Source organism: Ursus americanus, chromosome 8 (assembly GCF_024610735.1).
Source record: "Ursus americanus isolate L20-20 chromosome 8, mUrsAme1.1.p, whole genome shotgun sequence".
NCBI classification, from domain to species: domain Eukaryota; kingdom Metazoa; phylum Chordata; class Mammalia; order Carnivora; family Ursidae; genus Ursus; species Ursus americanus.
Window position 1 is genome coordinate 41,700,439 of NC_142134.1, and position 12,882 is coordinate 41,713,320.

The 12,882-nt window shown below is 42.6% G+C and overlaps 1 long non-coding RNA gene across 1 annotated transcript in view; it reads left to right on the forward strand.

Moving 5' to 3' along the window:
- LOC123804066 (uncharacterized) overlaps nt 1–12,606 on the forward strand; it is a 100,488-nt gene extending 87,882 nt beyond the window's left edge. The window contains exons 3-4 of the long non-coding RNA XR_006783052.2: nt 11,131–11,226; nt 12,461–12,606. This is a non-coding gene — a long non-coding RNA (uncharacterized LOC123804066). The remainder of the gene's footprint in view (nt 1–11,130; nt 11,227–12,460) is intronic.
- Nucleotides 12,607–12,882: the final 276 nt, after the last annotated feature.

The following is a 12,882-nucleotide window of genomic DNA, read 5'->3' on the forward strand; positions in this document are numbered from 1 at the left end:
ATCCTCCCAGACTGTACATTTTGTTTTTATGCATGGACAATGTCCCTGGATTTTGCTCTTAAACATAGGTCAAGATTAACCTTATCTTTTGCTGTGTTAAGGAAATATGGAAATATGGGGTATGCTGGGAAATAGCTTTTTGTGATGGTTTTTTGATCTTGTCATGACAGCTGTTCAGCAAATTATTGAAAGTGGATAAGCACTAGTACTTAGGGTACGTAGGGATGCCTAATTTAGTGAATATTTACAGTAGATCTAGAACTCCCCCTGCACTTCCATTAGATGGGTCCTGTCACCAGGACTGCCTCTGATAAGCTGACTTCTTGGTGGGGAGAGGAAAAACCGGTAGGCTCAGAAAACTTGTCAACTTCCCTTCTCCCTCTTTTACTATTCTTTCTTCCTTTGCTTCAAAATGATCTCAAATCTGGAAAGAAGAAAGTAGCACCCTTTCATCACAGAGATAACAGAAATCATGCTTCAATTTTATCATATATATATATATATATATATATATATATATATATATATATATATGATATAGCTGCTTCAAGAAACAGTTCAGTTGTACTCATTTAAGGTTTTAGACTAATGATGGGTCAGTTTGGTGCTGCAAGGGTTCTTATTTTTCTGTTACCCTTTATCATTCTGACGTGAAAATCATGTTGAAGGGGAAATTGTTTGTGCATATAATGAGTATAACTTGCATCCTAGGGGCCTTGAAATGCAGTTTACTAAACCGAATACAAAAGACAACAGTCTAAACATAGATTTCTACATAGTCAAGATCTTCCTGTGAAAGCTTAAAAAAAAAAAAAAAAAAACTAGGGAATTGTCACACTTCCCATTGTTATTCACACGCTTGTTTGGGATCTGATTATGGCAGCTGCCAGAGGCCTGACATTTTAGCTGGGAGGAGAAGCAGGGCAGGAGTTAGAAGTCTCTGGATCTGAATAGCACCTTCAAATTCACTGTCGCTTTTGGGCTTTCTTGAAAATATAATGGTTGTAGAATTTGTAGAGAAGATTCCTGTAGAAAAACAAATCCAATTAGCTGAGAACATGTATGAACATTACAGAATACAGAATTAACATACTACCAAACCCTCTAAGTTGCTTTAAACTCTGTTGTTAAATGGCTTGACATTCAAGTTAACAAATGTTTATCAAGAAACAACCATGTAGTAGGCACTATACCAAGAACTGTGGGGAATACAAAGATGAATAAGCCCCAGTTCCTGAATTAAAGGAATAAACAATCTAGAGGGGAAATAAAAATACATACAAAGAATTGCTGTACAATGTGCTTGAAATTTGGCTTTATGAAGGAATTGTCACTTGAACTCAATGTTGAAGGATCATTTAGTGGCTGCAGGCAGCAGAAATGGGCTCTGGCTAACTGAAGGCAGGGAGAAAAAAAGGAAAAAGGGGGCATGTATTGGGTATTGTGGGAGTCGCTCCTGAATTGAAATAAAAGGGAACAGACGTTGTGAATTGATGTATCAGGATTGGTTTCAGATTTTTTTTTTTTCCAGAGCACAGTCTATAGGGATGGGTCAACTTCAACACTGTTGGGTCAGGTCACTTCTCTCAAGGTACAAATTTCAAGGTGGGAAGGCCTGACAGGTATCACTTGGACCATGTGCCCACCTGTTGGCCCATACAGTGCCAGAGGAATCATTCCTGAAAGGAAGATCATGGGCTGTAATCAAAGGCCAATGGCTCCGGTGATGGGCACCATGAACCATAGACAGGTGGTGGGAATAACTGAATAGAGACACAGAGGTGGGGAAATAACAAGAATGTCTGAGCATAGCAAATAATCTAGTCTGGCTAGGGCGTAAGGTGAAGGAGGGGTCTGAGTTGGGAGAGATGAGGAAGAAGAGGTTGAAAGTGGGCAATGGAAGGACTTCACCACCATGTTTGGAGTTGGTGATAGAGTCAATCGCTGGGAGTGAGAGCAGATCTGGTAAGATCTATGCTGTAAGAATACTTTTCTGTAAACAGACTTAGGTTGTAAAAAGGAAAGGCTGAGGGCAGGGAGGCCAAAGAAGAGACTGCTTAGGTGAAAAGAGGAAAAGGTTTATATATTATGCTTTACTTATCATTAAACAATAACAGTGAACACTTGGACATGTTTTATTTTTACCCCATAAAGAGGACAGGGCACAAATTATCTACCCCTTTAAACAGATACAGTACCAGAAGCTCGAGATTTTAAGGACCGGCTCTAGATCCCCTGATGGATGTGGAGGAGCCAGGGTACCCTCCAGCCCCAGGTCATCTGCTGGGGGCTCTCTCTAGTATGTAAGACATGGCAGCCAGAGCAGCGATTTAGCTTCCCTGCACCACAGGCTGTGACCCAGTTTTTTTCACCACCAGGATGATGTTCTTTTGGGGTGGTGCCCTTGCATAAATAGCTTCAGTAAACCTAAATCTTGGCTTGTGTCTGACATGCTTATGTGAATTGAATGGGGTTTTCTTCCTTCCCCTTGAGAGAAGATTTTGCAAAGGAGTTACTGAACCTGTGCTCAGCAGCTAAGTGCAAGGTTGAAGATAGCATAGGAGGAAACACAACAGTGGAGTGGTTAAGAACTAGGTTGGGGAACACCAGCTTAGCTAGGTTAAAATCCTTGCTCTTCTCTTCCCATGTTGGGTTTCCTTGGCCGGGATTCTCACCTTCCTCAGGCTCAGCTTCTTTATCTGTAAAATTGAGATAGTAAGACATCGGCTCCGTAGAGTTGTTGCGAGGGTTAGATGATGCTTGCAGGGACCGTGGGAGAGTACCCAGTACCCAGGAAGTGCTTAATAATGCCATCACTGCTTAATAATAACACCACTGGTGTTCCGATCTAAATGAAAACATGGCGGGAGAAATGGGCCACAGACTTGTGACATTTGAGCTTCGGTGCCATCTAGTGGCCAGGACGTTTCAGAATGTGCTGTCTGGCCAGGTGTTGCCCCCCACAGGTGATAAAAGGGCCTGTTACTCTGTGGCTGAATGCATTTCTGCTGACTTCAACGATGAGTCTTCCATGCGGGCCAGGACCAGGAATGTTGTGTGACCTCATTCCTGGCTTAAGTTACATGAAGAGGATAACTTTGTCTCTATAGACAGAAAGCGAAACCAGACTATGGAGCTTCTGGTGCCTTCTTTCTCTTGAGCTGGCCACACAGGGAAAGAATTCCTTGTGTTTTCAATTGGTTAGTAGCCTCCCAGAGCAATGCAGACTACAGACTGACTTGCTACTGTGGTGGATAGGAACGTGATGATGGTGGTCATGTGGTTTGTGACTCAACCAGCAGAATAACTTTGGAAAGTGGCTTAACCTCTTTGAGCCTCTGGGGCTATGGAAGGTCACTTCACAGAGTTCTCTTGAGAATGCATCTATGCTTCTAGCGTAGGTCCTGATGCACAGAAAGTGCTCGGTAAACATTAGCCATACTTTTCTTTTTCACTTTTGCAGTAGATGCTTGTGTTAACGGAGAGCCATTCACTCACTCATTCATTTAATCATTCGACCATTCAACTGATATCTATTGAGAACATACTCTTTCCAGGAACTGAGCTGAAGCCAGGCATAAAGCAGACACAACTGCTCATGGTCGGTGTGATGGGCACGAAACAAGTGGTTCCCAGGGGAGCTGTACATCATTGAGCTTGAGCTTAGACTGAACAAAGTTCCTTCTATGGAGTGTCATTCATATCCTAGACGTCGTGGCTTTGTACAAATTTATATGATACTTTTAAAGCACATGGGAGTTAAGTTTCTTGTTCTTAAAAAAGGTCAGTATAGTACAGTGACTTTTAGAAGATGAAAGTAAAGTGCCTTGAAGGGGTGTCCTTTTCGAATTTGTCTAAAAGCACCACGTGGGCTGGTCACCACGTGACCTTATGATTGTATTTGAGCGCGTGTATTTGGATTCCTTCCGTGTTACAGGTCTGGTGGCGCAGGGCAGCGCTTTCACTGTGTGGAGGGGCTAAGGAGCATCATATTTATTTTTCACCAGTGTAATCAATCTATTCCTCTTCCTCGTGTAGCTTTTTTCCATAGTGTGTCTATGCTCCTGAATGCTCTCTTGCTTCAGCTCATGGGAATTCAGTGAGCTCCCGATGTCCTGCTTCTTTCGAAGACCACCCTTCAACCTGCATCAGAGATGGAATAATTCCCCTAAACTAAGTCCTAAAACAGTGATTTTCATGAAAGGCTCGGTGAGAGGTGTTGGGGAGAGGAGACAGTGGCTTATGTATGCTTGGGGAAAACATATTCAGTCTGATACCATATTAAGGCATGTAATATAAGGCACTATAATACTATATACGTGAAACATTCTGTATTATACTGAGCAATAGAAAATATGGACTCCTTTCATAGTATAATCACAAAAGTGAAGCTCAACAAATCCTTCCTGGCTGGCGAGCCCACATAAAAAGACAGATTCTTTAGGGATTCCCAGGGATATTCCCACACAGGGAACATACTGAACTCTAGTTGAGACAGCAGAGTAAGCCTTTTCCACTTAGCAAAATGGGACATAGCCTAAAACAAAAACTGACCAAGAAAACTAAAGGCTGAAAGATGTCTGTTTATCTGCGTTTCAAGTACTCCAAAATGGACATCTCCTGGGAACTCCCAAATAATAGCAACAACAATGATTGCAATGACATGGACTCTGTGCCAGGTTCTGTGCTGGAAACATACCACGTGGCACCCCCTTCAGTCTTCACTGCATTAAGGACTCATTAAGAAAAGTTTTGGTGGTGCGGCTGCTACCTTGCTGCTTTGGCAAAGTGATTACACTTTCCTGGGGTCGGATGACTTTTCTTTCTGGGTCCTGCATTCTTGTTTCGGAGCTGTTTCTTCCTGAACAGCAAGCACCTTCCTTGATCCCACTTGGCAGCTTGATTCATAAATTAGCTTCCTTTCATTTAGATGAGTTCTGCAGCCCCTGGAGGATAATTACAAAGTTAATTTTATAATAATTAATATTAGTGTAGGGCTTCAGGGTCAGGGTCTTTCACCAAAATCCTGTCTTTTATATTTCCTTTTCGGCCTCTATTGCAGAGAGGCTCTGCAAAAGAGATTTCTTTTGACACACTGCCGGCAGGGAGAGAACAGAATCTTTGCTACATAACTGTTTTTTGACTTAGAAAAAATCTGGCTTAAAAATGTGTTTTTGCCTTGTTCTGTTCTATAGTACTGGTTTATGCTACTGAGCAAGTTTTGCCTAGAAATTACTATTATTGAATACATTTCCAGTAGATCCTGGACTGAAATGGCATAAACTCAAAAACTATCTTTTCAGGCAGTTACATTGGGGAAGAAATATCTATGTGATTAGAATAAAATTCTTTAAATCTTAGCCCTTAGTTTGTGTTCACTGAAACATCGCAACTGTCTAAAATCTCCCCCCATTTTTGGTCTAAATGGGCACCTTTCCTGCATCATATGCTAAGGTTTATCTATCCCTCTTGAACTAAAACTCTTATTTCTTGCTTCTGTGATATGTCTTTATTCTGTGAAGCCTGGAGTTTAAAGGATGTATTTGAATCTATTTTTTGGTGGTGGTGGCGGTGGAGGAGAGTTAATGTCCCTACTTCCCCTGATGGCTTGCTTACACAGGAAGCTTAAGGCGTAATCAGACTATAAAATCCTGACCAGAGAGGCGATCGTAATTTCAGCTACAGACTAAGCAGATAACAGACAACCGGTTATTCACTAGTCAGAAAGATAAGGGAATGAGTTTGATTCCTCATTAAAAGCTTCATGGTTTAAGTCTTCAAAAAAAAAAAAAGTGCTGGGTCTTTGCTTATTAAGTTACATAAACAGAGTGAAGTGCCATGGGGGAGAATGGAAACTCTTGGTGTGACCTATAATTAGAAAATTTCCACACAGAGAATAAAAACAGAGACTGTATGCCACTTCCTGACCCCACTCACCAACAGAGGCTAAGCCATTGGTGGGACACAGATAAGAAAACACCAAGGAAAGGAAACCCGAGCCAGGCGGCCTGTTTGCTCTGATGGGATCCAGCCTGAGAGCGATGGATGGAACGTGCCCTTGTAGTTTAAATCACCTCCAAGGCACTGGTGAGAAGGAAAGGCATCGCTTTCGTGAACTGCAGTTAACCAAATAACACGGGCGTGTTCCATGCCGCCTAATGAAATGGACAGAGATCGCCTACGGATCCGTGTAGAACGAGAGGTCCGGGTTGGTATACACGCTCCTGCCCGTCACTTCCGGCATTTTCGGGAAGCTGCTCCCCACCCCCTGGTCTGTCCATAGGATTAGGGTCGTGAAGCCTGCCCTCCTCCCTCGTCGTAAGGTCGTTGTAAGGGTTCAGCGCGAGGATGCGCACCAGGGCACTTAGAAAGCTGCGCAGCCCCTCTCGGATGCTGGTGGTTGTGTGAAGTTCCGCAGGATAACTGTGCTTCTCCGTAGCGTGTTACAAAAAATTATATCTGGAATCTAAAGTAGACTTTAAAAAAATAAATTCTGATTTTTCTCACATTAGACAAGCCCTGGGTGAGGAGTGTCGTCAGAGGTATCGAGGAGGTCCCCTCCCCCTCTGCTGTGGCTCACAGACACTGTGCACTGATCAAGGTCAGTCCTGAGACTCCCCTGCCCCCTCGCTCCGGGCTTCCCGATGCTAAACTCTCTGCTAGGGTTCGAGCAGGCTGTGCTGTGAGTCCTGGGAGGAAGGCGGGCAGTCAGAATCTTGCTCTCCCACTTATTATGTGACTTTGGGAAAATATGTTCACTTTTCTGGGCCTCCATTTCTTCCTACATATGTGTCACTCTCCTATGTGTCTCCACATATCCTCAAATGCGATAAGAATATGAACTCTGGTGGGTTGTTGGTAGGTTCCCTGAGTCAATAGATTGGTAAACTGTTTGAGAACAGGGAAGGCATCCCAAGCACATAAAACAGTGGCTGGCATGTAGTAGATGTTCAGTTAATATTAACTGACTACTAACTCAATAAAATTAACTGAATAAATAGTAACACATTTAAAAAATCCTAACATGGTGACTGATACATAATAGGCACTGGTTAGAATTTCTATTCCGTTTCTCCAATAAATATTTTTCCTTAAAAAAGGTGTTACTGATTAACTGAATAATAAACTTAATAAATCCCTTAGCTCCTCTGGGCTTCATTCTTCATCTATAAAAGAAATTAGAATAGTTTATTTCTCATGTCTGCTCTGACAAAAATTTGCTTTTTTCAAAATCAAGTCTACCCCCAATGGAGACCAGTTTGTCTGTAATGCATGTCCTGTAGCTTTGGCGCTTGGCTTAAAATCAGTTGGTATAAAAAGGAAGGCCTTAAAATTTTAACTGATTTCAACTTTCACATGAAAAGCTCTCAATTTTGCCTTGAATTGTTCTGGTTTTTCCATATCCCATCCGGTTGGCCTACTTTCCACTCTCAAAAGTGTTCGGGTTTAGAAGATAAATTGTGTTGTCACGAACTATGAATGATGAGGGAGACTGGCTGTCTGGCCAATGAGCGCGGCCTCCCAAGCTCTCCAGCAGGAGGGAAGGCCTGGCCTCCTGAACTTAGTACCGATGGGATCAGCTGTCCTGGCCATGCTGTTGAGTTCAGGGAAGCTCCAGCACATTTGGAGGAATCTAGAACTATGCCATGTGAAGAACAACATTAGGAATGAGGGGTGTTTGGTTTAGAGAAAGTTCTCATATGGAAGCTAGCTGGCTGACCGGAAATGTTTTAAAACCATCAAGACTCTTTCAAGTGGCAGCAGAAGGCCAAATGAGGGCCTGTGAGAGGCCCGCCGAGGAGAAACATGTTAGATTCATCATGGACCGTCCTGGCAGTGATATCAGTCCTCGTGTCAGGATATGGGACTATGTCCATGATACACTATAAACAAAGCTGGTGGCAGAAGTCTATGTAGATTCTGGCTGGTCCCATTTATGTAAAAGTGCATGCATCCATAACTTTGTGTATGAACAGAAAATGTCTGAGTAAATAGGATGGAAACACTCCCGCTGAGAGGAGTTTTCTCTGGAGAGTAGAATTTTGCTGAGTGCAATAGGAGAACTTTAACGTTGTGCTTTGCAAACTTTTATGCTATTTCACCTTACAAACTGCTGTGTTGTTTGAATTATGGATTTTTGAAGATAATAAATGAGAAAAAGTTGTAATGACAGAAAGTAACACATAAGGTGAAAAAGAGAATTGGAACCATCAGAACTCAAAAAAAAAAAAAAAAAGTCAGTTGCCTTTGGAAGCAGAGTTCCCCTCCTCTGGAGATACCCAAGGATGGAAGCAGGTGTCTCACTGGAGTTAGAGATCCTCATGTCTGACCGGGTGTTGAGTCTGTGGTCCGTAAGGATCTGACATCCCTGGGATTCCACTACACTTTGAGATCTTAGGAGATAAAACCATTTAATGGTTATACTTGGAGCCATTTTAAACCATAATCCTGGGCTGAAAAGCAAGAGTTTGGCTATTACTATTACTCTCTGCTCTAAGATTTCTCTGTTTAATGTTTTTCTTTTTAGTCATCACATGGTCATGGGACGTTTCCTGAGTGGCTACTGTGTTGCAGACTTTGTGCTTTACATACTCAATTTCATTTAGTATCAGTTTCTTGATAGTGCATGATAGCATCGCTATTATGTCCATTTTATGGATGAGGAAACAGGCAAAGAGTGGTAAAACCAGTTGCTCAATGTCACAGAGCTGGTAGTGTGGTGATTTCGGACGTCAGTCTTTAACCTCCATCTGATGCCTGCCCAATTACAGATAAAAAGGTGACCTTGGCAATTCCCTCCTCTCTCACGACAGTTTCTGATTAGTCTCACCCAACAATTACGATGAAAAAATTTTAAATTAATTTTTGTCCTCCTTGTTGTAACTGGTAGGATGATTTGGAACTCGTTCGCGTGCTTTTGTGGGGTTAATATTCTGAGGAAATGACCTTAGCCCTGGTGAGACCAGGGCACCCATCTGCCTGAGTGGGTGGCGTGGGAAAACGTAAGGGAGCAGTTTGGACATTGGCAATCTTACATATAGAATGCAAAGACAAAGGTGCAAGTAATAATCCCTCCCTAATGTTGGAAATGAAATTGCATTCTGCCGGAAGACAGTTATTGTTTTGAGGAGGGATTTTCTGAATTCCTTAATTTCCCCTTAAAACACACAGAGGAAAAGGCATTGCTTTCCCGACTAGAGATGAGATAGCTTGATTACTGGGCTTGTTGCTCTGCCATAGAACACTGGGTGGTAAACGAATATCCCACCCATTTCCAGCCCTGAGATTTGATGGAAAGAATAGAAGTGAGCAGGAGAGAGAGGGAGAGCAGGGAGAGGTGAGAAGCAGGCACCTGGGCCTGTCCCACTCTGGGCTGGAACTTCTCAGGGAGGATGTGTGTTAAAAGCAGTCAGAGAAGTTTCGGGGAGTCTGAGGGGTGGAGCCTTCTCCCAACTTCTTGGGTACAGTCTGGGACAGTTGTAGTCTCTCTGGAGAGGTCCTTGATGTATCAGACTCTGGAAAACTGGGTGGCCTGCAGACTTGATCAGACATGGCTGAGGGAGGCTTCTGGTGGAAGTTTCCAGTTTCTTGAGGTGCTGAGGCCGTTCAGGGAATCCCGTGGGCCCACACTGCAGAATGGGTCACAGAAAGTGGTCCAGTGAGGAAGCGGGCTGGCTTCCCCTGGCCCCACTCAGGCCTGCTTGTGGACTGGGGGACCATGTGAATAGACAAATAGAGCCTGGGCCTCTGTAAAAACCCTGGAGTCAGGGAGTCAAATAAGGGATGTTTGTGTGGGTACGTAAAAACTACTCAAGGGCCCCAAGGTTGAGGCAGCCTGAGCCCACAAAGACCAGCAGTACGCCAAAGGGCTCGTGTCCACCAAGCCACACTCTTTTCTCCACGTACCCAGAACCCTCCAGGCCTCACCCAGAACCCAGCAGCCAGAGAGGGGCCAGATGGCCCAGAAATCTGAGATGGAGCTTTATTTGGAATGGCACTCTCTGATAGAACATTCTGCAACGAGGCAGACATTCTAAATGTCCGGTAGGGTAGCCAGGAGCCACCTGTGGCTGTTAAACACTTGCAATGTGGCTAGGAACCTTGAGGGATTGAATTCCTTCTCAATTTTAACTTTTTGTATCGCAAAAAGGAAGTCACAGCATTGAGAGAGTATTTAAAATAGAAAACAGTAGCCCTCATAATCTTCGCACTATAACAAAGTTTTTATTCTCTCTTAGTCTTTATTCTCTTGGATATCTATTTTTCCATTCTGAAATCATAGAACACAAACAAGATAAAAATTAACTTTTAATTTTTTTACCTCTAAGCATGACTAGGAAGAGAGCTAAAATATTTCCGAATAAAGGGCAGGGAAAATACAGATTTATTTTGTATTTTTTTTGAAAATTATTTGAAAGAATCAAAAGGAAAATCAAACAGATGTGTGTGGAATTGAAATTTAAATGTTAATTAATTAACATACTGGACAATGCATATTTAGAGGGACCGTTTAATGCACTAGATTGAACCGGGTTAAATAGATAGGATGAAAAGTTAAGGTTTCCCCTCTAACAAATAGGTATTATAAAGAAGAATGGGTTAGTTACAGATCCAATAGGGAAACTACCTCTTCTCTGCATACCCAAGATAAATTTGTGACCCCCCCCGGATTATTGCTGATGAATATGTGCTCACTGTCCAAAAAGCTGGAAAATTCAAATGAGCAAAAGGAAAGATTGACAAACATCTATAGTCCCACCACTTCCCCTTTTATTTTAACAAATATCTGTCCAGTCATGTGTGTGGGTGTGTATGTGTGTGCCTGTGGCTACTTTTATGAGTGGAACGATCATGTCCTATTGTTCTATAATTTGCTTTTTCCTCCGAATTATGTCACAAATAACCCCCTAATGAAGACACAGGGGCTGTCTTCAGTGTTTCCAGGTCATGGACGATGTTTTGCTCAATGTCCCGGTGGCTAAATCTTTGCACACAGCCACACCACTTTTCTTGGCTATTGCTCCTCTCCACCCTGTGTCTCCCTGACTTCTGTGACGTCTTCTCCCTGGAACTTGCGGTGTCACCTTCCCTTCAACCAACCAATCTACTCTGCCTTTTCTCTCCCCACAGAAACCCACCTTGCCCCAGTGAAGGAATTAGAGGAAGATAAATTGACCTCACCTGAGTTGAATATTTGCCAGGACTAAGCTGGATGGATGGGAGAAGGTAGGTCCTCTCTCCTGGTTGGGAGTGGGGTTCTCTGCTTGTCTCCACATAAGATGTAAGAGGTAAAGAGGCCATACGGTTGTTTCCTGTTTATGGAAATCTCATCTTTCTTCACCTGTCCTTCCTGTTCCTGTCTTCTTGTCCTTGCCTTCATGTGCCCCCCACAATTTCCTGCTCTGTTGACCTGCTATGAGCATATGGTGGGGATGTTTGAGAAGATTCCCCACCAGGTAGGAACTTTGTATATTCCACTCCCCTGGCTATAAACTGGTTACAAAACCCCATTTCTAATTTGACCGATTTCCACAGTTTGGGAATATGCTCCTCGCCTGACTATTCTCTCAGAGCAAATCATTGCTCTACAGTCACTTCTCTGAGACAGATTCTTTAAATTACTGAACAATGACAAGGGTAAGAGGAATAGGAAAGAGTTATTCATCACTGATAATTGTCTTCATGCTGCATGAATCATCAGTCCCTATTTGTATCTAGCGTGAATAAGAAGTTACCGTAAAAAAGTGCTGTAAAAATTATTCATTTTATTCTGAAAAGGCAATCCATGCACAGGCATAAAATTAAGAAAGTGTGCGCAAAAAGGTAGAGAGACAAAAGTAATTCTCACTTTTACGTCCATCCCCAGAGAGGTTCTTCACCAGGCAACCATTATGACCAGTTTCTTGTGGAGCTAACTATACCCACATGTCCAGTAGGGTGACTGCTTCCCACAAGTGCCAGTGTGTGTCCAGCTGCACTGAACACATGAAGAGTGGCCAGTCCAGACTGAGGTGTGCTGTAACTGTAAAATACACACCATATTTCAAAGACTTATGAAAGAAAGCATGTAAATATCTCATAAATAATTGTTGTATTGATTGTATATTGAGGTGATCATATTTTGGATATTCTTAAATGAATTTTGCTTATTTCTTTTTTTTAAATTTGATTTAATTTATTTATTTGTCAGAGAGAAAGAGCAAACAAGCACAAGCAGGGAGAGCAGCAGGCAGAGGGAGAAGCAAGTCCCTGCTGATCAGGGAGCCTGATGTGGGACTTGATCCCAGGACCCCAGAATCATGACCTGAGCCAAAGGCAGACGCTTGACCGACTGAGCCACCCAGGCATCCCTATTTCTTTCTTTCTTTCTTTCTTTCTTTCTTTCTTTCTTTCTTTCTTTCTTTCTTTCTTTCTTTCTTTCTTTTTTTTTTTTTAAAGATTTTATTTATTTATTTGACAGATGGAGTGAGAGAGCACAAGCAGGGGGAGCGGCAGGCAGAGGGAGAAGCAGCCTCCTGCTGAGCAAGGAGCCTGATATGGGGCTCGATCCCAGGACCCTGAGACCATGATCTGAGCCGAAGGCAGATGCTGAACCTACTGAGCCACCCAGGTACCCCTACCTATTTCTTTCTACTTTCTTTGTAGTACTAGAAAATGTAAAGTTACCTATGTGGCTTACATCTGCTGCTTGCATTGTATTTCTACGGGATGGTGCTGGTCTATACAGAACTGAGTAATCATATATACATATTTACATGTCATGGTCATATAGCCTTATTTAAAATATATCTGAGAATAATAGTAATTAATTTTATGTTGCAAACAATGGTTTCCAAAGCATGTCCATTGTTTTCTCATTCAATTCTTATAATAACCCAGTGA